Genomic DNA, 25146 nt, shown 5'->3' with positions numbered 1-25146 from the left:
TTTAACTCCAGCCTGTCGCAAATGGGTTACTTTGTAGCGCATATATTTAACATCACCTGTCATAATTGAAATTGCGCTTTTACCTAATTTTTTGACCCAGTCTCTTAGAAATACATGTGACCTATAACCTTGTCATATTTTGACCCCCTAGGAAGCTGGTTTTTATTCAATATGAGCGAAATTTTAACATTTCTCTCCCATTTACATGGCGCATATTACCCATTCACCTGGAGATATTGTAAAAAGTAGCGTGGTGACACCCTTTTATTAAAAGTGTAAACTAAATGGCATTATGTCAGGATTTTATTCGCCAAGTTTGGTCAAAAATGACACCATTCAAAGCGACAGGAAGAAAGTTCGAAATAATGTAGTGATATAATTTCGATATCGTCATTTTGTAATTGATACTTATGTAAAAATTGCTTTACAAACATCATGAAAACTATACATTCGATAGATATGGATCTTAAGTCTTGGTATTTATTAAAATTAACTCATTTGCTAAGCTTTTTATATTGCTTTCTTTAGTTTAAGTGAATTATATCATTTTTATTTATTCTAACGACGCGATTTTAACGTCCGTTTCCATGGAAACGAGCGTGGTGACCCCCATTTTTTATTTTATTTTTGCACTTGCACAACTTCCAAGAATATTTGTGCAAAGTTTCAAGAAAATGACACCACAACTTAATTTTGACGTAATTCGTAGTACTTCACCTTAAAACGCGCGCGTAAAATCTGGCGGGGAAATCACAAAACGACACTAGGCACATATTTACATTTTTTTTCATCTTCAAGATCAGGTTCAAAAGCGCGCAAAGTGCATTCAGCCGCACCGTAAGTTCTTCTGGGTGGCCGTTGACAGGCGGTGAAGCCATCGCTAATCATTTATTTCTTGTTGTTTAAGTCTATCAATTTTCCAAATCATTTCACAGAGATAATCACGGGCATGACCCCAATAATTGGATCGAGGTCACATATACGCACAGCGCATGTTCGGTAGATTTGCTTACTATCAGAGCGGAGGAAAACGCCGTTTATATTGAGACAAAATTTCGTTTCAAAATGCAAAAAGCATGTACTTCATAGAATTCATCTCCAAGTAGTCGAAAATAACAAAATATTGTACAAAATTTCGTGAGGAAATCCTTTTCGTATACGATACCGTGTTGACCCTCATTATTTTATCGTTGTAGGCTATTTTCCCGCCAAAATTGCAGATATAACAATTGCGTTTACAGTGATTTAGGTGAAGAGCAATTAAGAATAACGAACGTGTCCTCTACTATGAATAATGATGCTTTGAAATTCCAAAAATACGTGCAAGTTGTGCCACATGTTTGGAAATGCGAGTTATTCACAGGGTAGCAGGAATGTATACAAGTGTGCAAATCCATTTACGCGTCTCTCGCATGGTGAGACAGGGAAACGCGATTGAGGAAGTTTTACAGTTTCATTACAGGTTGGAGGTTCTCATAACACACTCAAAGTGAAGCTAATCAAATTCTATGAATGAATGAATCAAACTGAGCATTGCGAACTTGAACTACAATAATGAAATTTGACAGTTTAAATTCCAGTGTTTTTTTTATTATTTTCGCGTATATGTGTGACGACCTCGTTATAATCAATCATGTCTTTAGAGTTGAACAGTGGTTTCGCAAGAACAGTTATAATTCCCAATACATATGAGTAAAACCATCTAATGTCTTGGGAATGGGGTTGGTTGGCTGGAATGCACGATTCGGGAAACGTTCAAATAAATAATTTCCTTGGGAATGCTTGATACTTAGCGTTTTATTCGATCTTCTTGTTTCCTCCAAAAGTCTTACAGCGATAACAGTGTCTTGAAAAAAGCCAAGATGGAAATAAAAAACATACATATATTGTTTTTGAACATGACGCAGAGATGCAGAGTGACGTTTAATTTCCGCCGGACTATCCGACAACGATATGATGGCCGCACTGACTTCATCGCCTCCCCCAATTCTCTCTGTGAAGTACACACGCCGATATTCTGCTCATATGGCTTTCGTAATTCTTAGTCCATTCGCTGCGACACGACATGAAATATCCTGAGAAACCTAAAAGAAAATTATGTCTACCATATTATTCCTTACTTTCCTCCATAGCCGATTACACGGATTTGGTGAGTCCCTCGAGGGGAGGGGGATAGGGGGTTGAAAACACCCTGTATGTCGTGAACAAGCCACGGTAGTTAACACCAACTACTTTATTCTCACCAAGTAAACACTCAATGTTTGGTGTGCAACTGGTATTGTACCTGCAACAGGATATGTCTGTTCCTTTCAACATAAAATGCTGGTTACCTGCTACGTTTACATATTACTTTTAAATTGTCATCCCTGTAATCATATTTTGAGGGTTACGCCTACTGCCTTAAGCTAGAAATTTTATATCAATATGTATATAATATATATATATATATATATATATATATATATATATATATATATATATATATATATATATATATTTGAGAGAGAGAGAGAGAGAGAGAGAGAGAGAGAGAGAGAGAGAGATCACATGCAAACACTAAAGTACCCGGATGTCCTAGTGGGAAATTACAGTGCTCGATGCAAAAGGCAGAGCCTTATAAATAACAGGATTTATATTACTTCAAGTAAATCTTGCGATCTGATGATTGCAAGATGAATGAAACTTACGTGACACATATTACTACTTGATACTTGAATTTATGTTATTTTATATAATATATGTGTGTATGTATGTGTCTGTCTGTGTCTATGCGTCTCTGTGTGTCTCTGCGTGTGCATCTTATATATAATGTTAATAGATAAGCATATATTTATCTGATTGGCTACATTTCTTACTTCACCATGCCAACCAAATTGAGCTGTCCTGCATTGTGCATAAAATTTGATTGATATTTTAAGAGTACGAATATTGTCTTTTACAGAAGTTGCAATTTACTTTCAAAATAATGACACAGAATGTTATGATTAGGCTGTTCAAAACGTGCTGAGTTGAACATCTTTCCCTACTGAAAGCAAACAAATTATTATCATCGGCGAGGCCCCCTGAGCAACTGGCGAATCAAAATTAATTTGATATGACGCTTTTCGTTTTATTATATAGAACTGTTGCCTCAAGGGAGTATCAATACAGTTGATCTCGCTTGACAACGCTGAACGCTAAACACCGAGACCTTGTAACAGCTATTACGAGATCCAAGGATCCAAAACTATGGAATCAAGGCGTTTACCATTATCGACTCCCCAGGTGTAAAGCTGTTGATTATGAAACGGGCTCCGTTCACTGTTATGTATTTCACTTTAATGAAATTTACAATGATCAGATTTTGGGCGCTTTACGACGTTTCACCATTGATTTGTGTTTTGTTCATTTCACTACTAACATAACGATGAACACCAGATCAGATTTGAAATCTCGGTAACCATGGAAACAAGCTCATTGTTTCTCTACGGGTTTTTTTGTATTGTTGCCTTATACATGGAAAATACATTTGTAACATGAAAGAGCGCCTATTTAACCGGGGATAACATACAGCTGAAATGGCAAAACCGCTTTCAAACATCAGCTTTTGTCTTCCAGTGTTGGAATACAGACGTTCGGCATTCAATTTGTAAACACTTTTTTTCTCGTTTCTGTTTCTTGTGCAACTGTCGGCCTTGTCAGGTGACCCTAGAAACCAACGTGACACCATTATCGGTCGACGACATTTCTTCAATTGGCAAAACACAAGAACGCAGAGTAGTCTCGGAGCGCTGTTGCCATGGGAAACCAATCTCGAGATGATGACTAAAGTGTCCTTATCAAGCCTAAGACTGGTTCAGGCATTCTGTTCACTTTTTTTTCTATATTAATAAACATCAAGCAAGAACGTTCCTTTATTGAAAAATAATACTATGTATAAATGGACTGGGCGTTTTCAATAACAACTCCGCGAATTACAATCGCCTTTTAATAATTTCATCGTTTCCGTTTTTTCCCTTTCTACATAAAACGCATGGTGTTGCATAGCGCATGTTGCCCCGAAGGCGCTCACCTTGTATGCGTTGCCCTGACTGATGGTGCGCACTCTGCGAATCAGCTTTGAATGGAGCGAGGCCATCAAAATTGACGAGTTTTTGACAGCTTTCGGTATCCACCGTGTTCCATTGGAGGTAGCTTTTAATTTTGCAGATAATGTTTTCTGTATTGGAGGGGGGCTGCGGTGGCCAGATCGATTACGGATGGTGTTTAAATGCACGACCCATCTATCAAGTGAACTGTGGTTACAATGCTATTATCATATTCGGCTTCAAGCTTGACCTACTTACATACGTAAACGGCACCCCTGTAACTAGTCTCTACAGAGGTTCCGAGGTCGATAAATTTTATATTAAATATAATCCATAGCAATTGATTACAATAACACCTATAAGACGAAGACATATCGGTCAAATGTAATTTCAGCTTTCGGTAAATTAGACCCGCACAATTCGCAAAGGATACTTGTGCACTCGTTAGTGATGCGATCATAACGGGGCTTTCGAGCTCTGTATCGAATTTCGCTGCTAATCGTGACATGAGGCTGGGTTTTTTTTTAATCGTGTTTTGAGACTGTTTTCCTTGAAACAGTGTGTACAATGCCCATAGCTGCTGGAGAGGACAGTATCCGTTTTTTCACTGAATAGTTTTAACAGAACACCTCATTCAAATCCGAAGGCAAAGTTACCCTGACCTTGATAATCATAATGCCGTTATTTTGGTCGATATAAGAAGAAATGATATTATCGTCACACATGCTGTATCTGTCGCTAAAGATTAGGATGGTAGATTTCTATAGCTCCTATCTATGACTTCCTAGTAATTCTATTCTCTATCTGATTTGAATTCGTGTTTCCAGTCTGAAAAAACGCGGCGTTCAGCTGTAAATCGATGTAACGACTTCTCGCCTTGCTTTACTTTCCTGTTTGCACCAATTACTAGGGCTTAATCACTCCTCACGTGTGTCGGAAATCCCCCCGGCGGATGCCGGGAGTTTCCGCGCTCGGCAAGTTCACGGCGATACTGTGTAAAATGGCCACAAAAATGGCGCGAAATAATGTTCGGTCAGTAGAACAAGACGGGTATCTGTTTTTCCAATCTTTTCGAACATTTGAACGGGAGCGGTATTCCAATGTGAGAATAAACTCAAGAAATGTTTGTATGCTGTTCTTTTTATCAATTCGTCTCGCGGCGTCTTTTGCTCCAACAATACTGTAACTCCCTCCTGTCGTAAGTTTTCTCATATACAAATATACAAAATGGCGCTCGTCATGAGATATATCAGGCAACTAAACAAACTTACAGGGACGGACATGGCGTTTCGCGCAATTGCACAGGTACCCTTGCGTTGTTTATCATAAATAAGGAAGATTAAACGTCAGCCTTAGTTTTATATTACATAACATATATTTACATAACAATATAACACAATGCATTATATTACATCCTTTAACATAACTGTAATAAGGGCATGCGCACTTTTGAGTATTGTTGCTCCATGTTTGTTGTGTAACACTGCTCGAGGGGAACTACAGCTATAACTTTCTGCTGATTTGCAGCCGGCTCGGAAGGTTATATCGGATTGGTCAATTGTCACTATTCACAGAAACTTGAGGAGTCTATTTGTATTACTAAGATTCAGCCATGGAGCTAGATTTCTAGCTCCGTGATTCAGCCAACCAATTGGATAACAGCTTCCGAGATGCCATACAGCCCATAAGTTTTGATAATATTTCAAGCACAAGCATTTTGTTCATAAAAAAGGTTTCTTTTATATTCTTCTCTGTAAGATGTGCTCAATGGAAAATGGTCGTCGGAGCTGCACCTGTGCGAGTTTCTTGTTTACAAACAATGTATTTCGTGCACGATATCTAGATGTATCTCATCATCATAGCTGCAACATTTAAATTATACAATGTAGATTATGACAGACATGTTTTAACTTTCATCAATCACCATCGTACCTCGGATACAGTGTTTACATTGGTCGTATGGGTCCCATACGACCTTCGAGCGCAGTTCCGACGACTGTATCCCTTTAAATACATGACAATACACGATGCGCAGTTCAAATTTTGCAACGTCATCGTTGAGAAATGAATTCTACCCCGGAAAAATATGCCCTGGTCGTTACGCACAAGTGTTGACAGGTCCATGACTCGGTATTCTTATACACTCGCACCGTTGTGTAGTGTATGTAAATATTGGCCAGCCAAAATCACACACAGCCTATAACCTCTTGTCATATTATGACATATCGTATCACATCACCAGTGCGTAATATGCAACTTTATGGCGTCTGGCTTTGTTGCTCGGTGGAACTGGTAGCAGCCTGCCTGTCTGCACGGTTGTTTGTTTGACACGCAGTCAGCTTTGATGAAATATGATTAATGATTCCAACACAATGACATTGGAATGAAAAGGGTTTCTATATTTAGTTTAACTACGCCATATGCTGTGAAGGTTACATAAGGCCCAGCAATTTTATTCTACATTACATGACCCCCTTGCGTTTCGAAAACGCAAGGGGTTATTTTTTTTGCTGTTCGCAAATTTTAGAAAAACGCTGTTTCTATAAAACGGGTTAAAATATAAAGTCTTATTTGCAGCTATCATGACAAAAGTCGCTACACTTTTATTTGTAGCTATGATGGTTATCGCAGGACTTTTATTTACGCCTATGGTTTTAATATCTGCACATTTTGAAAGTTTTGTCGGCTCAGTTAAATATCTCGTAATTCACTCGACTCTATGCTTTATCCCTTTCTGTTAAAATGGCAATATAAACTGATTTGCATGTAAAGTATTAAGTCGCATTAAAGCACCACAAATCAGGGGCGAGCTGCGTCAGGACTGTCTTGTTCCCAATCTGTTGATGACGACATGGTTTTTGAACATCGATGAAATTTGTATAATATGAGAGTTGGACATATTTCCCAAAAGACGATATAATACCGTGTATTGCTCTTCAAGATAAAAATCTCTTTATCTTATCGGTGATCAGTATTACATGTTCACCAGTAGGGACCCTGCTGAGTGTGTCCATACGACGCCACCTGCGACCGCTTTGCTCTTTGTGATAGCTTCATTTTGCCGCGCTCCCTAATTGAGCTCGGGGGCGGGATCTTCTTCTCTAAATTTTCCGCTATCATTTATGCAGAGCACTTTTCGGAACCGTAAAAAGATAATACCGGTGAACGCGGACACTGTTCGGGTATGTATTAAGTGGTGTACTCTCTCGGTATGAATTTTATCAATTTGTTTAGTTTCCTTTCGCACGTATTGAAGTTCGGTTCTGCCTGTATGGCCTGGCGACTTGTTGAAACGTACGGTTGAATCGCGCAATGAGAACTATCTTGGCTTGTATTGCTAATATTCAAACGCAAGAAGCCGCTTCTCTTCAACCTTGCAGGTGATCTAGATCATTTTCACGAAGTCTTTGCACTGGGTCGTATTAAAGGGAAACGATCGTCGGAACTGCGCCTGTGCGAGTTTCTTGTTTACAAACAATGTATTTCGTGCACGATATCTAGATGCACCTCATCATCTTAGCTGCAACATTTAAATTGTACGACGTAGATTATGACAGACATGTTTCAACTTTCATCAGTCACCATCGCACCTTGGATACAGTGTTTACATTGGTCGTATGGGTCCCGTACGACTTTTGATCGCGGTTCCGACGACTGCAAGTGTATCCCGTTAAACGACCGAAAATCATTTGTTCAAGCGAGAAGCGTAACTTCAACAAGTCTGAGAGCAAAGTGTGTTGCTGTTGCTTTCTGGCAAAACCAACAAGTTATACCTGCATAACCAAAAATGAACAAGGGCTATATTTATTAATAATAGTGTTGTTGTTGTTGTTGTTGTTGTTGTTGTTGTCGTTGTTAGTATTAGCTTTGTTGTTATTGGATATCGTCGTCAGCTGTTCTCTATGCGCGTTTCTTTATATTTCAAAACTGATCATTAATGTTAACAAAACAGAAACAATTCATTCGCTGGTAAGTCCAAATGAACTTAGTCTGTTGAGTGAATAACACTGTCCGGCAACCGAGCAAAAAAACAAACATGGCGGCTGTAAAAATGGACAGAAAACGATATGGAAGTACCTCAAATCCGAAGCATTTGCTTTTTTTCTGGACAGAACAAAATATTTATTTTAAAATACAAAACGAGATTTAGTGTTGTAAAGCAAGAATTAGAGCTAATCGTGCCCAGGCTTTGTTGCGGAACCGAATTTGACTGAAACAGAATCCTTGAAATGGTGCTCTTCACGGCGATGGAGTCTAAGGTGGCAATTGCGGCACGTCGTACAAGGAAATTCGTGAAGTACGTTCTGAAGGAGGCGTCGAATTCCAGGAATTCGAAAAGGTACTTGACGCGTTTCCTGTTTACAGAACGACGGCGGACGCCATTTAACGGAGGCTCGGAAATGGCTCCGTAATAGCTGCTCTGTGTGAAAAAGCATTGCTGTGACCATATTCTTCTGACTTCGCATATTAAGTACCTCATCACCAAAATGAAATCGCAGACGATAAATTTTGATTGCCTTCTTCTTGGCCATGGTATTGTCTGACATATCAAGCCGCTGACGTGAGTTCATCGACTGTAGATGGGTTGGAGGAATTGGTGATTCTGTGTATTTGAGAATAGTGAGTAACTAGGATTCATTGGGTGGGATGTGAAACCGTCACTCCGCCAGCGAACTTGACCTGAAGTAGGATTTAAAAAATATTTACCATTATGTGCTTGACCCATGCATGTGCACGTTCTATCTGGAATTCCCTCAAGAAGGATGAACGGGGAGAGTTAACTTCCTGACCGTGTTTGACTTTACAATTATCGATCGTGTGTCCCAGTTAGAGCTATTAGTACCGGCGACAAAGAGCCGCTTTTCTCGCAAAACGGCACAAAACGTTTAAAATGACAGGTGTTTGTAGGGCACGTTCCGAAATTATTTAGAATGCTTTACTCGATACTGTGACATTATATCCGCTAGCCTATACCAGTAAATGTACTTGCCGTAGAATGCGCCTCGGGGACAGATATTCGGACTCTCAGATACTCAAAATTGATGTTTTGCTGATATACCGTGTACCACTCATGAGGGGTCATTTGGAGCTCTTGGAGTAAATAAAGTTTTTACAGTCTTGTTTTTGTGAAAATCGAAATTTTATTTTTCTCCCATTGTTGCGGCGGCCATTTTGAATTTTAAATATCGGTAGGCCTATCTTAGCTTATTTGCTTCTCTAGTCCAAAAGTTTCACGAACACCCCCCTCCAGCCATTAAAACGCTACTTTATCATAATTAAGAACATTCCTGTTTTTTAAAAAATGTACATTACATGAATATTTTGCGAAACGATTTAGGTCGATGTCCATGAATGTTCAGGGATAAAGTTGCTACTTGACGAAGCATACATACACGTTAGTACTTCGGTTAAAGAGGGGGGGTCGTTGGAACTGCGCTCAAAGGTCGTATGGGACCCATACGACCAACGTAAACACTATCCATCATTGTACGTTAGCGATTGGTGAAAATCAAATAATGTTTATCATAATATGCACATCGTAAAATTTAAATGTTGCAGCTATGTTGACATGATGCATCCAGATATCGTGCATGAAATACATTATTTGTAAACAAGAAAGTCATACAGCTGCAGTTCGAATACCCACTCCCTTTAAGGCGAATAAGTAGGTATATATCATCGTTCAGGCATTTTACCACGTTTTCTCCATGTACGGCCTTATGCAAAAAAATACAGTCCTATATCTGAATGCCAATGTTACAAAACCATAGCTACCCCATTACTTTCACATGTATTTGAAGCCCCTTATGCGCAACGCTCGCTTCAACTGGCTATCCGAACATAATGTTTTTCTCGGCATCTCAGTAACATCAGATGCATGATGGCGACATAAGAGTTTTAAAAATTAAACAAAGTCAACGTCTATCACGCACTCAACGAATCTCCGGCCCGAAATTTTACCTGACAGCATACGGAAACGTTCACTTCAAATAACTGCGACTCCGCTGTCAGCCTGCATTTCGCCATACTCTTGAACATTCTGAACTCTTGTAATAAGGTACACTCGTTTTGCACCTTACGTACTTCGTCATTTTTGTCTGTAATGCCTCCCTTTCCGCAACGGTCCCCTCAAGTGTACCTCTAGAGGCAGTTGCCATGGCGATTCAGTTTCTTCTTGTCAGTTCTCTTTCCCTTGTCAGACATCGCCCCGCACAGCTCTGTTTACGACCCCTTCATAAAAGCACCTTTCAGAATATTTTCCGTCTGCGTGAACGAGGTGCGTCATAAATGTGCCGATCTTTTCAGTTTTAACGGTCCAAGTATTTGGAAGACGTGGTTTCTTGTCCTAATGATGTTGAAATCTGGTGACTGCGTCACTACTGTCTCAAAAACAAGAAAGGAAACAAAAATCGACGCAATTAGAGAACAGCTTGAAAGGCGTAAACAAGGCAAGTCTTCGAAGGCCTTCAATAATTACAGTCCGTTGCTGTAAACATCGTTTGGCAAAACACACGCATCGACAGTTTTATGTAACGCGTTTTCGTCGACAGTCGTGAACTCAATCAAGACAGTCCTTCGCTAACAAATCCCTTAACGCGGTTGTTACGCGGTCTATGACATCTGTGGCCGTCAAAATACAGTCCAACGGAACACAAGCGATTACGATCGAAAAATGTTTACTTAATACCTTTCCAAGGTGACGTTTAATGGGCTTGCTTTACACTACACAAACCTTGAGATTCAGAAAAAAAAAATTTAAAACGTTTGCGATAAGTCCTTTCACGCGTAATCAGCCTCGTTATCGCCGCCCCACACCTTGACCAAACTCACGTGGAGAAGACAAACTCCCGTGGCCTGCGACGTTATAAATTGTCTTGGAACGAGGACACAATTCTGCGGCTTTGCACAATTTCTAAAGGCAAATTTTGGCGGGCAAACATTGCGTAGCATTGCCAATCAGTGTTTTTGCAGTCAAATGGGTCATGAAGGAAATGATTGCCTATCAGCGAGTACTGATAAAGATCGTGTTTCACCCACGCCTGATCTTGTTTTGATTGCCCGAGAGATTTCGACCGTTAGAGACTGCGCAACCTTGTTTAAAGCCGAACGGGGGCATAATTTTGCAAAATCACAGTTTTTGCCATCTATAACATAACCGTATACAGGAACATTGTCGTATCGAAGAGATACTAGCCGCTATTATTTTAGGTATTTTAAATCATCAAAAATCGGTCGCTCCAGCCAAAGCAGCGAACGTACTTTTAGTCTGTAGCTTATCAACAAAAGTCTGAAATGAGTGATTATGTGAGATGTGAGTGTAGTTTTGCTTGTTTTTTTATGAACTTGGGTTAGTGATAAACGATTCTTACAACACATTATACAGATTTTATATTTAGCCAATGAATACAAATGCTAGATATATTGCTGTAACTTGTAAAGCAAAACTATGACTGTGACACTGAATCATTTAAGTATGAAAACAGAAAGAAATGTGAGCAAGAAGAGCAAAAATAAACACAAGTTAATAAACAACTGTCAGTCAGGTAAGTTATGATGGTTTTACAACAGTTCTAAATCACGACGAACTTCATTCTTGACAGAGGCGACTTGTTATTTTTTTTCTTCTCATTGCGTATTGAACATACGTGTAAGTTACCTCGGCTGCACTTCTTTCGTCGTATGCGCACGTCATTTCCGCTTTGATTTTCCAGGTGAACTCTCTTATGACACCTTGGAATCGTCATATTTCGCAAACATGAGAATTGCCTGTAATCATCAGACTCGAGTTCCCGCGCATTTGTCCAATTTGAAGCTGGTCGCCTCCCTGGACAATGTCAGCCGCGAGGGGTCACGAGGGGTGTGTCAGCGCTTGAAAAGCCATCGGGGTAAAATTACAAGAAGTCATCGGTCAAAATTCTGACGTCCGAGTTCTCGTCAGAAACAGGGTTCTTATAACCGCTTCTTACCTTTTCATCGAAACAGTTGTTTCATATTCCTTGTTAGTAACGACTGTCAACGACAGGTGATCCGTCATAATCAAGTTACGTACATCACAGCACATAGTCACCGGCACAAAATAACTTTCACAAGATTGCTATGAACGTTTTGATTAACACCAGGCGTCGTTCGGCCACTTCTCCACCATTCCATGTACAAAGCAAAAATGTTCTTTCGACACACAAACAAACAAAATCATTTACACATTCGGCGACTCTCGATTTCATTCGATAATTTACGGGTTGCCTTCAAATAGTGCACGCGAGTAAACACAGTGCTGGATTTTCCGCTGTGATTGAACAAGACAGCTAGAGCAGAACGAGTCTCCGAAGTATGGGAAAGTGACGTAAAACGGTTGGATTTAGAGATGACGCAAACTGGGAACGGCATTTAAAAATGACGTAAAATATCGCGAAGCGAATACTGAATGCTTTTACACGCATTTACGTGCGACAGGAATCATTACTGGCAACACTATGAAATGGTTCCGTCGCCTATTTAAGCAGCTCGAGTGCAGTTCTGTGTGAAACTCACCGTTGACAATGACGTGCCGACGTGGGATGTAGCTATTAAAAGTGTGCATTACGCGGGTGCTTGACATCAAAATGCCTCTGATTGTCTGTAAATGTGTCTCTTGGTAAATTATAGATCCCATCTCCGCACGTGGGCAGTCAGCATTCACAGCGGATTCACTCTGACGGCTAACAAACAATATATACTGTCGCAAAAAGAGATGTGTGGGACGATCATCTTAGTCAATTGATGCTGACACATCTATTTAAGACCGGTTTACGCAAATGATACTGCAGTCACTAATAATAGCCACACAAATGGGAACACCATTAACTCAGGTTTGAGCGAGACCAAAGTTTTCCGAATTCCATGAAAAAATCCCTCTCAGTGTAATTGAATAGGACTTTACTGCGTAACATTTCTGCCAACAAATCTTTGTTCACAAAATTTGTAATTTTTTATATACTTAAAACGGCCTGCAAGGTTACAGAAATGCCACACTTTAAGGTAGTGTACGCCTCGAAAGTGAAAGACTTAAACTTTTACTTAAACTTTCCTCAAGGAATCATTTAACCATTCTCTTTCAAAATCAAGAATGAAAGAGGAGGGTCACCGTGCAAATTTTGGTACTAATGAAACAAATAACCGAAGATTTACCGATATTTAAAATTCAAAATGGCCGCCATCCCAAGTGGAGAAAAAGAAAAATTTCGAATTTCGAAAAACTAAGCCTTTGAAAAGTTTTCTTATACCAAGAGCTTTAAAATGAACCCCCACAAGTGGTAGATCAGAAAAGAATTGTAAAAGTTTGAGAGTCCGAATATCTGTCCCCGAGGCGCATTCTACCTTAAAGTCAATTATGGAGGTAGAAAAGGGGTTTCTGCTTTGATTCTTGAATGGGCACTATGGTTACAAAGACACAACCAAGAAAATATAAAACTTGTTTTTTTAAATTTCTGTGTGTTTTTTGAACCGCTTACAAGCTTACATTTAAACATTTCGAGTTGACGCAAAACAAAGAATTTAATTACATTCGCCAAATCAAAATACAGATGAAATTTTCATCCCACATGTTACAAACATGAAATCGAAAGCGATTAAAAGGAAGGAGACTTTCTCCATTGTTCTCTGACCTATGACCTTGCTGTTCTCTTATTACTACACTTGTAGAAGTAAAATGTCCTTCTATTGCAAATGATATAGTCAAATTTCTTCTCCTCGTTACAATTGGTGCTACTGAAATAAACGTACATATACACATGTTGCCCACTTGCTCTATTACTTCTGCTTGCGCCATCAAAGATCAGTACAATCGAACAAAGAGGGAAAAGTCTCCCCACTCTCAGTACGGTATTAAAACGCTGAAAATGTGTTCTGGCAGTTGAATTGCTCTAGGTAAAGCCAACTTAAATTACACGCATGGATACATTTAAATAAAGGGCTTAGAATGAAAAGTCGTATTCCTCTGACAAGTGTCAATAATCAAACGCTGATCGTTTACTTGCTGGTTCTGTCTTATATTTTGTTGAATGGATCTAGTTTACAGACCCTGGCATTTATCTGACCGTAAAATATAGAGTGATACAATAATTTAGTCTGGGTAAACGGAGCACGTCCGTCAGAGCCTAAGCTCACCATACGGTATTTGCCGTGTATCTGATCCTGCCCAGACTGTACACACGGTACACGCTGTGTTAACAACGCTCAACATGTATGCATAGACTTACACCTTTAAATTCGCTAGTACTTTAAACGTCGCTGAAGTGAGGCATATTTGCGTCGGGCACACACCTTTCGCACCTGATAAGGAATTCCCATTCGCTTGAATAGAAGACATTTCTGCTCAGAAATGGCCCTTGCCCAAAGAACGGTTTATAACCCTTTGAGTGCTGTAATTTTTTCCAACCAAAATTTCAGTGCAAAATTTTACCAATTTTTACGAATTTTTCAGTAATGTTTTTGATAATTTTGGACCAAAAGGATATCACATTTCATTGGCTATAGTCTTTTATCAAAATTTTGTCAAAACTCTGAAAAAAATTGACTTGGGTATATTTTATAAAGGTGACAGAAATTGACTTTAGCGCTGAAAGGGTCAATGTCGGTTTAGGATTTCTGATAACGAATGTGGGCTGATTGTCTCGCATGCGATATGGTACACATCGCAAACACGGAGGAAAGGAGACACTGTCGATTTAGAGACAATCGTAAACAGAGTTTACGCATGAGCGATAATAACCATCTTGTTGGATTTGATCAAGATAGAATTACAATGAACTATCCATTTGATAATGGAGAATCGCTCCTCGTAAGGTTTACCATCATTGGGATATCTGGCATGACACACGTCAAAGGTCAATACTCGTTGTGTTTACCTTCAACGAGAGGAAGTTGATAGGGTCATCTTGATATGTGAAAGTGAGATTGGTGATTTTATTGCATCACTATGCTACAATGTGCGCTACCTGAAACACCTTATATGGTATTGCCAATGTCAATATTCACCATGCAAGGTTGTTTTCATAGCCAAGATGGTTCCGTAAAACAAACAGCGCGTTCTCTTTATAGATAGAGAAATAATTCCCATGAGACAAAAATGTTAGTAAACGCGAATACAATATCGTCAGCAATAGCGTTTTTATGGCCTTATATTCGCGCATGACTGTTTATCTTATCTCTGTAATATAAGTTCAATAAGAAATGACGGCTAAGGATATTAATCCTATTGTTAGGATGATGTTACGATTTTATCAGTATCAGCTGGTTGTTTTTGGTCATTGTTTAATTTGTCTTGTTAAAATCATCATGATTATCAGTAACACTAACTCATCATCGTCATCATCATTATCATCATCTCATCATCATCACTAACAACATTATCACATCATCATGATCATCATTAACAACATCGTCATAATTATCATCATCATCGTCGTCGTCATCATAATCATTGTCATCATCGTCATCTGCATCATAATCAACGACATCATCGTTATCATCATCATCATTATTATCATCATCAACATCATCATCAGCGTCACCATCCCATTCTATCCTTGTCGATCCCGTCGCAGTTTTTAACATCATCTTGTTACCACCATATTGTTATGTTATTATATGCATTTTAGAGATACAACTTACAAATTTGCATAATCCTGGTTAGTCTCGTCGATTGTTAGTTAATTAAAAAGCCAGCGACTAACTTCACAAGGTTGACACATTCTCACCAACTGGCGACCAAGTCTCTTTTGTGACTTTGGTAGGTTCCCGCGAAATCGCCCTGCTTCTCGCATTCGCTGGGCGGAACGATGAACAGTCAGACAAATATCACAAAGTCTTTTTTAAGAGAAGAGTAGGAGGTTAATAGGCGAACTGAAATGCTGACAGGCAGGTTAACAAATTGACAGACAGACAGACAGACAGACAGACAGACAGACAGACAGACAGACAGACAGACAGACAAGCAGGCAGACAGACAGACAAACAGACAAAAAGACAGACGGGCGGACGGACGGACATAAAGACAGACAGACAGACAGACAGACAGACAGACAGACAGACAGACAGACAAATAATCAAACAGATAAACAACCATAATCTGTGATGTTCTAACTTGTAAAATGGTCTGTGTTGGAAAGATTTGTTGAGTCTACGAGTTCTTTTTCATGTTAATCTCGCGAGAGTTACCTCTATATCAGTCAAACACATTGATAATGGGCAGCTGCACCTGGATTTTTTAAAAATATGTGTGCAGTTTCTTTTCCCCTGCAAAAAACGGAATCAACCCAATTTCAATCAAGGATTAGGATACGTTGTTTGCCAGAGAACTTTCAAGAGCCGTGTAATCAAGTCAAGTCATTTGTGAAGAATCTGACTTTGGAGTCAACTACAAAGGATGGATTCATTTACCACGAGTCCTTACCAATGACTTATTCAGCCGGCGCAAAATAGGCAGAAATTGAGCACTGATCCATGGTAATATGAAAGCAACCGAAGAAAAATTCTGCCTGATTCGCAGTGATATTGAACGCCCACACGAAGCAATTGGCGCATCTAATAAGGTGAAATTTCAGTAGATTTGCTTTCTTTTCCTCCCGTTACAATCTGCGGGCGTAACGAGAAGAACGACTCTACAGAATTCCTGTCCGTCTTCGATTCACGCGAGTCTTTGCATAAAACTGACGTCGACTGGGAAGGTTGGAGCTATTGCGCTGCGAGATATTGAGGAACCTTTAAATGCACGGATTGGAAAATAACTCAGCGACCTTTGTTCGTCATTCAGTCTTGGTTGTACTGTAAAGCGATATTGAGCTCTACACCTGAAAGGGATTTTATTTTAAAGTCCTGTGCTTCTCTGAATGTCTTCATTCACATTCAATACCTTGCATATATCGACTGAGTGTCTCATACTCTTCTTTGCTTTCTTGAGGGTTTCAAAGAGCGGCTGCAGTAATTATCGAATTAAAATCTCCGAGATCCAGGACCACGGCTGGGCTATTTATGCTATCCGAGGCTTTTAGAAAACCGTGTAGATGAGATCTCAGCCGATTGAGACGTAAGAGATATGAGATTTGTTATGACCAGTGACCTGACTCAAAATTAGCTATGTCATGGGTGATCCCCACTATATATCCCAATCAGAATACACCGCGATCAGTCAAAATTTCGTCTTCCGGAAATTTTTCAAGAATAGCCCAAAAATGTTTTTATGCATGACTAGAAGACGAAACAGCTGTACACGACTTGATAGTTTTCGCGTGGGCAGTGAATTTAAAACGCGGAGAATAACGAACATGGCTGAAAGGACTGGGGCTATCGCAATACTTACGGTACTCAATAGACAACGAATTACTGACCAAATGTGCCCTTAGGAAGTCTACTGCCTTGCCATTCAGAACCCTTCACTAATGTTCTACCGCCGTGTTCACAAAAGCGCCCGAAAGAATTTTTTTCTGATTAAAGAATTCTAACTATTTTGACTCCTCTGTTATTATTTTTACATTCTTGTCTTGATTGGCATTGTTGCTTTTGTCCGCATCTGGATCAAAAGTATGATGATTTTCCCGCGTTATCCATGTGACACCTTGTTGCGAGTACCGTCGATAGTCGCAAAAATGTCGGAAACTATATCAAAGACATACCACAAAAATAATAATATCTAAATAGTAATTGAATTAAATTGAAACAAGGAACATTGGAATATGTTCATTAAAGTTCCAATGTTTATCACTTTTTCAGATCTCCATTTGTTCTGAATGATATGCAGTTATTTAGTGAGACAGTCATTCATTCATTCATTCATTCACAGCAAATTAACAATGGCATTTTGATGGTTGAAATGGACTAGAAACTATTTCCTGGTATCATCAGAGGACAACTACTGAACGAAGGCCGGTCTAAATAGCAGAGTCAACACAGACATGATCGTGATAATGTCGGTGTTCTGTTCGGGTAGACGAGGCATGGCCATTTGATCCATCAAGGTGATTTGGGCGTTGCCAATGTCAATATTGATAGTTACATAACCAATAAATTTAGTTTTCATTGTTTATTTGATTTTACTCTCAAACATAAAATTAGTAAATGTAACTGTACTTAGCGGAGGATGTGAATACTAGAATTATGAAGGACGAACTTTAACTTCATGTGAATGTTTAAGCAAGATTGTTTTAAACGTTTGCCGTAATTAGATATATCAGCAGCCTCGATGTGAATACGCGAAAAAGTACTGGTTACCATGGTGCATAGATGCATTGAATCTCCATGGAGACAGAAACGTTGCCGTTCATTGGAACACGTGACAATGAATGTTCTTCATCTGAATTTTCTATTCCCTCCTTATTTTACAATTTTGGCGAGTTTTCAAGATGGCGGAAACTTTGAAATGAAAATGAAAAGCGTTAATTTACATGCCCATGACGTCACGATCAAATTTTATTCTAATGTCGTAAAGGACATTTTCGTTTTATTGGTAGAAATTATTAAATGTATCAGAAAATTGTTGAATATTTTACAGTCAATAAAGTTTTTTAAAGGGGCAATGGTTGTAACTTTTAATGATTTTTTTATTAGTTTTTTGTTAAGGTAGAACGCGCCTTGAAAGTGAAAGACTTAAAAGTTTGCTCAAAACTTTCCCCAATGACACTTCAACCATTCTCTTACCAAACCAAGAAAAAAAAATCAGAGGTCATCATGCAAAGGTGGTACTAGAGAAACAAATCACCAAAAATTTACCTATATGTGAAATTCAAAATGGCCGCCATCCCTGTGTTAACTAACTGTATTGGGAAAAGTAAACTTTTTAATTTTCGACAAATTAAGGCGGTTAAAATGTTTCTTACTCCAAGAGCTTTAGAATGAACACCCGCAAGTGGTAGTTCAGAGCTAAAATTTAAAAAAAATTGAGATTCCGAATATCTGTTTTTGAGGCGCATTCTACGGTTAAAGAAAAACAAGATAAGCATGTAAATTTTCTCCTTCTTCTTCTCAAAGAATGATAAAATATAGATTGGTCTTTCAAACAAAGCGTATTTTATACAGAGTGATGTATGAATGTTAAAAGTGAACTGTACTCGGTACTAACATTCAGTTATCAATTAAACCATAAGATAGTACGCGTACACATACTGTCTTCCCACGTTCAACACTTGGCATTTTGAAATAACTTGGAAGTAGAACAAGAAACGCTTTCATAGACAGAACAAAGGTACTTGAAAATGCATCGTAACGGAGTACGACTAACGGACCTTTTGAGTTTGGTCGTCTGCTGACGATGTCACAGAGATGAACGCTGTTGGATATAATCAACGCGAACAAGTAGCACTCAGCGGCATTCCAAGAGACACGACACAAGAACAATCATTTGATCAAAAGGTCAAGGGGACGGCAGCTGTAACTTTTGATATTTTTTGTAGTGCTTTCGTGACGTGGCAATGCTCTAACCTTATAAAGTAGTCGCTCTCTTTCTCTCTGAGACGAGATGGATCGCCAAGCTGGTCGTCGGCATCAGCAAATATCTTGTGTAAGTGACGTCACACTGAATTTAACTATCTGTATAACGCAGGGTGCAAGTACTTGTCATATATGATACATAAAATGTTTTACAACTGAAAAATAGATTGAAAACTAATTCGTCGAGGAAATAACTTCTTATATAGCTTCTGTGTCCTTCTTTCTCTTTTATGTCAACCTTTTACCATTTGAGATTTGTACAGTAAATCATTTATGGTGTTACAGTTCACGAGATTCTGTGGATGAGTCGGTCGTCATTCTACTGGGTGGGCAGGACTCGGAGAAAAGTGCGTCGAGCAACTTTGTCTGTGATTTACAAACGAGTCACTATGTTGAGGGAGTTAGAATGATCGATCAACACTGTATTGAAAGGGTCTGACCAGAAATGACGTGGCGAAGAGAGATATACTTTCATCCAATAGAATCTAAGACGCAATGTCGCCGGACAAGCCAACTATACAGTCGTCCAGAAGATATGTAAATTGTGTCGTTTGGATCAAAGTCAGCCTCGGGTCGAAATTTCCAACGTCGGGTGTTATTTGCTAGGCCACTATTCGTCCAGAAAATTCAAAAGATTGACATTACACTGGACTAAACATGGATTAAGATCTAAAACCAAATAAATGGTCATCGATTTTCGTAAGAACAAACCTGTCCCCGAACCTCTTGTTATTAATGGTACTGCCATAGAGATTGTTGATTGCTTTAAGTTCCTCGGAAGTACCATTTCAAATGACTTAAAATGGCACAGAAATACTGTTAATATCACGAAAGGGCTCAGAAACACCTCTATTTTTGAAGCGATTGAAGAAGTTTGGAAACAGTAAAGAGTGTAACGATTCAATTTTACAGAGCTGTGATCGAAAGTCTGTTAACTTTTTCAATCACTATATAGTTTGGCTCATTATCTCAGCAAGAGAAAGCACAATTAAGTAAAATTGTTACCAGTGCATCTAGAATTATTGGCACAGATTTTCCCTCACTTGATCTATCGCCAGCGTGTGGCTAATAGGGCCCCAATATTATTGATGAAACACTCATCCAGCTCATGATTTATTTCAATTACTCCCCTCTGGACGGCGCTATCGGTCCTCTATACCGCACGTTTTAGCAATGGTTTTCACCCACGTATATTCAAACACTATCAAATCGCAATTTTTATTTTGCCCTTTTATTTAATTTCGACCTGTATCCATTCGATTTTATATTCTTAGTTTTACTCATGCCTCCTTGGTACTACCTTTTTAGTCTTATTGTCCGTTTTTTAAGTGTTTTAGTTAATATTTGATGTTAAGTTGTTTTGTGTGACCATAGCAAGACAATTTCCTAATGTACCATGCACATAATAGCAATGAAGTTATTGTATCGTATCGTATCGTAAATACACTCCGGCCAGTAATTTTCAACATCATCTATCTACAAGTTAGGGCATGCATGAAGTAACCAACACGATGGGCAATGCCTCGCCTTTAACATGCAAATTATGTCCAGCAATTCCATCGGTGCTTAAAGTTTTGAGTCCTTTGTCGGTGATCGTCGTATTAGGGAGATTTTCAGCATCGGCCGGGGCGGACAAGACTTCTCTTTCGAAGAGTTTATATTTGCTTTCACGTCTACCTGCTGTCAATCATCTGATATATTCACACCGAAAATTGTAATATGTTTGTAAATAGTTGTTCAGCCTTAAGCTGGACATACTCGCGCATTTTCAGAATGCGACAAATCTTCCGGATCTGTGTTGCTTTTTCGATGGAGTTACAGGTACACTGGTGTTCCTTGGGGAAAATCCTACAAGCTAACGAATAGCTAGACGTCATACCAACTAGAAAAGGGTCAAATTTCACGCTTGTAACTCTAAGTCGCCAGTAAAAGACACCAAGTAGGGTTACATCAGCCAATTGAAAAGGCAGCACGCCATCATAAGCAATTCTACAACGAACAAAAACCCCCTTCCCGCTGACGTCGAAATGTAACTTCTTCGCGCCATGCGTCCTCCCATTTCCCGCCAATTCTTTGCAACTATATGCTCAACATTATAATACGGATTAGAGCACTTTGGCTATAAGTTGTCTTTCTTCAAACTTGAATTAATGGGGATAAATTAAAAAGGCTTGTTTGATGACTAAATTTAGATTGTTACACATGAACACGATTCCCAGTCTCGATCACATGATCGACATCTATGAAAAATGATCGCTACATATTTTAGTACTCCACCGAGAGAATCAATATTACAGATTACGTGCACGTTATTTCATAAAAATTGTACTCATCGTTAAATCATATCATTTCGACCGAAGCATCGTTCTTTTGCGATATCGTCCCAGCGGGGTACCCTTCGTCAAATTAGTCCGGTAAAAGTAATAAAAAAAATTATGCATTATCAAACGTGATTTGAAAATTAACGAGAAGTAGGCGCCCTCTGTTATTGTTCATTTGTCTTTCCTGATCGATCGCTGTGTATGATTTCGAGCCAGGTGGTGATGGCCCTGTTTCACCAACCTGCCATTCAGCCTCATTTTCGAATCTCCCGTGATGCTGTTGTCTTCACCTGGGGTCAAGGGTCAAGCCAAAATATCGGTATTTACAATATGCAATACAATATGATGGTCTTAACATGATAAACACACACAGAGTGGCCAATTTGTATTTGCATATTGATTGACTTATCACAGGGACCTTCTGGTCATTTGACCTCTTGAACTCGCGTAAAAATAGGGAAAATAATGAATTCAGAACGGAAAAATTTTTTTTTTTTAAATGTGTATGTATTATTATTTTTTATTAGAATATTGCAATTGAACATTCCTAGTTTTGCTGGAAAATTAACATGAAAAAACCTCGAGGTAAAGGAGACAGCCGATTTGGAAAAACGCACAAACATATGAACCTATATCGGGATGGCAGGGGATTGGAAATTCGGCTTGTAAAGTGACTGTCGTTGGACACAGTGCGCAGAAGAATTCTCGCGAATGCGTGAAAAAACCGGTCTTACCTTCCACGGCGGTGTCGGCACCTGAATCGCCCGATATATAGATTACTAAGACATCGTGTCGTCGATAAAGACGCTGTAGGGATCGATAAATCGAGGGAAGCACAGCAAAAGCACACGACATCAGTGTAGCAATTATTTTCACATAATATCTGAGTCGATTCAAATTTCAGGCATTCTAAACCAAAAATGTTCCATAATTTTCGGTTATTTCTTTATCGATTATCATGTTTGGGTTGTCGGGGGTTTTCCCCTGAACATTCATCTATAGCGCACATGCCAAATTTCCCAAATTGCATGTGAGTTGCATGAGGGACGTCGTTTCGAATGAATAATATGAAATCTGTCAACTCGCCGATATTCCTGTTTTTAATGCCACTATGAAGTTCACGTGAGCTGTTTACTGATTAAGAAAGACCTTGTAGAGAATAAATCATGTTTATTTTTTTATTACACAATGTCAAGTTTGCGAAAGATGATGGCAGCAAAATATTCACGTCATCTAAAGCAACACATTAGTCTAGTATCGTGGGAAAGGCAGAGTTACGTTTCAACCTAAATGAACAGAATCGCGGCACCATCTGGCCATATTCACGGCGGATCTGCGAATGAAATTACAAAGAACATCAGCTTTTCATAATTAGCATGCAAAGACACGTTATCTTTATTTATCCTTTTTTAACAAGAGACGAAGACGTGTTCAGAGAGACTCTTCACATCACGAACCGACTAAATTAAATTGCAAATCTATATTTAATCAACCCCAGCCATGTCAGCGGCGCTTAATTTAGACATAATTAGGAGAACAGGGACTCGTTGTCTGCGCCGACTCAAACACTGTCTTACGCAAGTGTTGTTTCCGATTTATTGTCTATCTCGCACGGTCGGTCGCTTTCACAATTTTGCAATTCAATGAGTTCCTTTGCCGTGAGTTGCACGCATATTCTCCCTCGTGGCTGCTTACATTTTCTAACGATACATGTCGGAATCGTTTCCGCTGACCCTAGGGAATCTTGTCGACCGGAGAGATGTCACAATCCCAACAAGATTGACGAAATGCGGGACCCATTCTGAGCTGTAGTAAAATTCAGCATTATCTCAGTGGATATCTTTGTATTCATTCACCATTATAGGTATCCTGAGACCAGCACCGTTTACTCCGGAGATTGTGACCCCGTGTGTCCCCAGGTGCGCCACAATCTCGTCTAGGCCAGGGTCCGTCGGTGTATTATCGAATCGATGACGTAATCCAATCAAGGATCTTATAGGATGCCTCTAATCATCAAAAAGCGACAGCAAATGAATCAGACGGGATTACGTCAAACAAACAAACGAACTGTAAGTGTTTGGGAGTTAAATCAAGCCTGATGTTGTCCGATGACGTCACATCGAGAAGACGAAGAGAGTGATTACAGTAAAATACCGTCTCTCCGTTCTGTTTACGAGAGTCAAGTCAAATGATTTCCAATTGTTTTTCATCGACTATTCGACCAGAATCATTGCCTAAAATGAAACCGACAAAGATGAGACGTTTTGCAAACATCAACGATTTAAGGTACACTGTTGCCAAGTTGCGACGTGAAGAAGGAGCTATGTACATTGTCCAACAAACAGATGACAGTGAACGATGATGATGAAGATGATGATGATGAAAATATTGATGATGATGAAGATGATGATGATGATGATGATGATGATGATGATGATGATGATGATGATGATGATGATGATGATGATGATGATGATGATGATTGGTAGTATTAGTATTAATATTGGAAATAAAAATATCATGTGACAGACACAATAGACATTTGACTATCAGTAAAATAGTTGGCTTACTATCTAAGGTAAATCAGATTCGGTTAGCTTCAGTAAAAACTGCCACATGATTTCACCCATGTGAGCGTTTATGGCAGCTTCTAAAGAGTATGGTATGTTATTGAATATGATATGGTAAAACAATTTTGACGGAATTTTTTTCTACGATTGCAAGCTGATATCTTCTACATCACAAAGAATTTCCAATATGTATGTTCAACAACTTCTCAAAATAGCTTTACATGTGTAAGTTTCATCAAAATTTATTCTACTTTTGTCAAATAGGTGGTCGGTTGGAGAAAAGATAGACCAAACATTGTTGAGTCAAATAATACTAGGGTACAGAATTGGCATGGGTCATGACCTCATTCAGTCAATCCTAAACAGCTTGGAAATAAAAGCATGAGACAATGTAAAAATAGACAAATATTGGTCGACGTACATTTTCAAATATTTGATATTTGCAAGAGCAGGAGACGCACTAGAGACGACAAATATCACACTGTCTCTTTCACATACACTCTCCTAGGTTTTACATTCCTCCTTTCAGCTTCTTTCTTTCTGTATGTCCGTGCCTCTCTCTACATTCTCGTTACCTTACAGTTTCTATTGCATTCATCTGTCCATCTGTCTTTCTGTGGCTTGCCTTGATGACTCACCTTCTTTAAAGGACCGTTTAAAGTTTAAGGTTGCGACAGTGTCATATAGTTGCTTCCATGCAACTACATTTATTGCCATTTGTAGTAA

The 25146-nt window shown here is 39.0% G+C and overlaps 1 long non-coding RNA gene across 1 annotated transcript; it reads left to right on the top strand.

Annotated features, from left to right (window-relative positions):
• The first annotated feature begins 7118 nt into the window (after positions 1-7118).
• LOC139116510 (uncharacterized) lies at positions 7119-24382 on the top strand. The gene is made up of 2 exons (XR_011548321.1): positions 7119-7249; positions 23715-24382. It is a non-coding gene; the product is annotated as an uncharacterized lncRNA (long non-coding RNA).
• The last annotated feature ends 764 nt before the right edge of the window (positions 24383-25146 follow it).

Source organism: Ptychodera flava, chromosome 17 (assembly GCF_041260155.1).
Source record: "Ptychodera flava strain L36383 chromosome 17, AS_Pfla_20210202, whole genome shotgun sequence".
Taxonomy (NCBI): Eukaryota; Metazoa; Hemichordata; class Enteropneusta; family Ptychoderidae; genus Ptychodera; species Ptychodera flava.
This window is presented reverse-complemented; position numbering and strand designations above follow the sequence as displayed.